Source organism: Euprymna scolopes, chromosome 20 (assembly GCF_053919585.1).
Source record: "Euprymna scolopes isolate OS-2025 chromosome 20, ASM5391958v1, whole genome shotgun sequence".
NCBI lineage: Eukaryota > Metazoa > Mollusca > Cephalopoda > Sepiida > Sepiolidae > Euprymna > Euprymna scolopes.
Window position 1 is genome coordinate 25956337 of NC_136501.1, and position 4354 is coordinate 25960690.

A 4354-nucleotide genomic window follows, 5' to 3' on the forward strand; every position below is an offset into this window, starting at 1 on the left:
AATACTAGAGGATGACCTCCGATCTGTAGTGGAATGGGGACAAAAATGGATGGTCACCTTCAATGCTGCCAAGACTAAACTCGTTTCCTTCAATAATTACAAGAAACTTTCTCTACCACCAATAGCAATGGCCAATGACTTTATCTGAAAGTACATCTTTTAAACTCCTCGGCCTAACGCTCTCAGAAAACATGAGTTGGAACAATTACATCAAGAGTATCGCCAGGACTGCTGTGAAGAAGGTAGGTTCTCTCTACCGTGCTAGAAAGATACTAATGCCCGAAAGTATCCTGTACCTCTATAAGGCCACCATTCGCCCTTGTATGGAGTATTGTTTTCATATTTGGGCTGGTGCATCTGCCACTAGTCTCTCGCTCCTAGACAAGGTTCAAAAGAGAGTCGCCAATCTGATAGGTCCTGAACTGTCATCTAAACTTCAGCCCCTGTTCCATCGACGAAATGTTGCATCCCTCTGCCTTTTCTACAAGTACTTTAACAGTGAATGCTCTGACGAACTGCAAGCACTTGTGCCCCCTCGACGTAAATACCCCCGACAAACCCGACAAGCAGCTAAATCCCACCCTTTCATAGTAGAGATCCCTAGATGTAAGAGAGCCTTCTACTCCAGTAGTTTCTTCCTCAGGACAGCTAGACTTTGGAATTTCCTGTCGAGTCCCTGCTGTTAAGTTGTCTCCCTTTATATTGGCATTAATGTGCATATAATTTGTTAAGTTATCTCCCTTATAAAAAGGCAGAGTTAACGAACTTTTTTTTCAATATGGCGTCGTAATGTGTATGTGTTTGTTAACCGTTAAACTCTAATCGTGAGTGTGTTGCATATTTATTCAATTAATGTATTAGCTGCCGTAATAAATTATATATATATTGTTTATATGTATATCGTCGGAGTTGGATTATTTTACTGGTTTTCCACCTGCTTCCCCAACTGTACTGACATGCAGAAGTTCAAGTGCAACGTTAACTGACATCTTGCTGCCCAACTCCCTACACAGTACCCCTGATGCCTATGTTCCTGATAGTAGCCCCCTACAACAAAGTGGCAATATGCCTTGTTTGGGGTGAAAATGTAATTTAAAAAAAAAAAAGATTCCAGCAACTTACTCATGACAGCCAGGAAACTTATTGGCCTGTACTGAGAGGGAGATGACCGATCAACTGACTTCTTAAATATAGGGCATACTGATGAGATTTTCCAGGGTGATGGGAAACAATTCTCCTTAAGATAACGTTTAAACAGTTTTGTAAGTATGGATGCTAGTTCTGGTTGAAGTTTTTTGATTACTATAATTGGAATACCGTCAGGTCCGGTTGCTTTACTGGAATCAAGGCTTTTGATTAACTTGGAGAAAGGACAGGACATAGATGTTAATATATTTAAAGTTCGTTTACGAACAGTTTTGGAGTGGCAGTGAGTTTTGTAACATTTACGCAAATACTACTGGTGCTTAGTACATCTATGTTACTGCACTGAAACAACCTTATTATTTAGTAAGCTGTTCTTAACTTGGGGAAAAACAGTTTTTGGTAACTATTTTATACTTTTACCTAATAATTTAATCATATAAAAATGTAAGAATAAATAAAAATAAATGTATAATAAAATATTAAAAAAAATATAAAAATTGAATTGAACTTGAAAATACTATTTAAAAAAAAAAAACAGAACAATAATTTGAATAGTTTTCCAAGCATTTTTAATGATGCTCGGCATATTCTAGTGGTGATATCAAGTGCTAGTTGAGCCCGAACGGACATTTACGAGAATATATACACAATTACTGACTTCTGGTTCGTACAATGTGCAAGCACCAGGCAATTTTACAGATGGTCTTGAATTTGCGACAGTTGGGGATAGTTTCCAGTTTGAGACCGTTGGCGGTCCCCTGAGAAAAATTGGAGTCAAAGCTGGACGAAAGTGAATCGTGCTGAGAAAAACGTTGCTGGGGACCAACATGTATCGAGAGCTAGTGACGTACAATGTTTAGGCTTCAAAATAATACTGATCCCATGAAAATGTGTTGCCTCTGTCGAAAGTTTTAGGCAGACATACATACATACATACAGACAGACATACATTTAAACGGACAGGTGAAATTTATATAATAGATGACTTCATGCCTTGTCTGGAGCGATTTCCAAAAAAAATAAATTAAAATAAATTAAGTGTTTGCATTTATCGAGTCAATGAAGGCAAAAACAAAATTTCCAAATTTTATTTCTGAGATGAGAATGGATGACGTTATTGTCTTTGAGATTATGACTGCCCCAAAGATGAGACAGATGTAGGTTTCTCAAGCAACAATTTTTTTGTACTTCTATTCTCAGTAAAAAAAGATACAACAGACATTATGCAGAAATTGAACAGTTGTTATTTTATTATGTTTCTTTTTTTAGTTTTTTTTTTTTACAAAGGAGTCACTACTTATCAAGGCCTGGTGGCCACTCAAGGATAAGGGTTAATGAGTATATGGTAGTCAATGGGACAATATCGTAGTAATCGTTAGTAGTAGAAATTTGGTAAATTGGATTACTTAAGGGGACGCCTCATCAACAACTTGTTCACATTGGACTTGAAGACGGCCATATTGTATTCAGCTGGACAGCAGGAAAACGGAAGAGAGTTCCACAGTTATGCGGTTCTAAGAAAGAAGCTTTGTTCATGGAATTCTACGTTTAGGTTTAGGCACAGATAAAGAGTGGGGTGAATTATTAATAGCGGTTTCAGGTAGATGAGTGTTTTCGAGAAAGTTTGGCAAGTGGGGACTATAAATTGGAGCTCAGACGAGCACTTGCCATGAAAATAACAATAAAGCAGTGAAAGATTTGCATCGTCTCTACTATGGGAAAGAGGTTGCAGGGAAAAGGGTATCCCCCACTAGGCTACAAAGTCTATTTTGAACTTATACAGATTAGCTATCCACTTAAAAATCTTTTTCATGTGCAGAACTTATACAGATTTATTGTGAGAAAAAAAAATTATTATATGAGGTATCTTTTAGGGATGAAATCTATTGAGAAATGTGCATTTTGTATTAAGAAATACACATTTTAAATATGTAAACATTACGTAACAATTTATCCTAAATGACCGTCCAGTTGGGTCATCTTGGATAAGTTTACCTAATCTTTACACATTTGATGTGTGTATTTCTCAATAGATTTTATCGTGAAAAGATTTCTCATATAATATTTAACAAGAACAAAAACAACATTTTTTAATGCTTACACAGAATTTTTTTTTTTTTTTTTTTGCTCACAATAAACTCACAACGTGATTTAGTGATTGTGCTAGAATTGTATCGGTCAATAAAGTGATTAATAGGAAAAAGTTAACTTCTTTCAATTGGTTTAATATTTGTTCCTTATTAACACTTCCGGTTATATTCAGCTTCGTATATAAGTTATGTGGCTTGTTTGACTTGGTGCATTTCAACCATATTTATTTATTTATTAATTTTTTTTTATTATAATGGAGTCACCACTTATTAAGGCCCGGAGGCCACTCGAGGATAAGGGTTAATGAGTGTATGGTAGTCAATGGGACAATATCGTAGTAATTGTTAGTAGTGGAATTTTGTAAATTGTATAACTTACGGGAATGCTTCGTCAAGAACTTGTTTACATTGGACTTGAAGACAACCATATTGTAGTCAGCTGGACAGTAAGTAAATGGAAGATGGTTGGTTGTTTTTTTTTTTTGTTTTACGGCATATCAACCTTTTTCAGGTTATTTAATGCCGAATCTAGTTATTTTGAGGAACGATTTTTAATAGAGTATTTTTTTTTTTTAAGTCAGATTCTATTTAATCCATAGTTGGGACCCTAACAGGTACTACCACTCCGGGTCAGAGTGGACCTGGGAGCACTGGCAATTAAAGGGTGGCTCCACACTCCCCAAGGCCCGCAAGGTGGGGCATCATCATCGGATATAGTTTTAGCTCATATCCAGGACCGTAAATGGAAGAGAGTTTCACAGGTGTGCAGTTCTAAGAAAGAAGCCTTGTTCATGGGATCTACGTTTTGATTTAGGCACAGATAAAGAGTGGGGGAAATAATTATTTGTAGTGGTTTCAACCAGACGAGTGTTTTTCGTGAAAGTTTGACAAGTGGGATCATAGATTGAAGCTCAGATGAACACTTGCCATGTAAATTAAAGAGGATTTATGGGAAAAAGTACCATAAATGTGGTCATGTAGTCGTTCATACTGTTTTATTATTCTAGACAAGTCAAATAAAATACATTTAGGGCATTTTTAATGCATTCGATGAGGTTAGATGAATAAAACATTTTTATCCACGTCAGTTAAAGGTCAAGATCAGACCTGATAGGGAA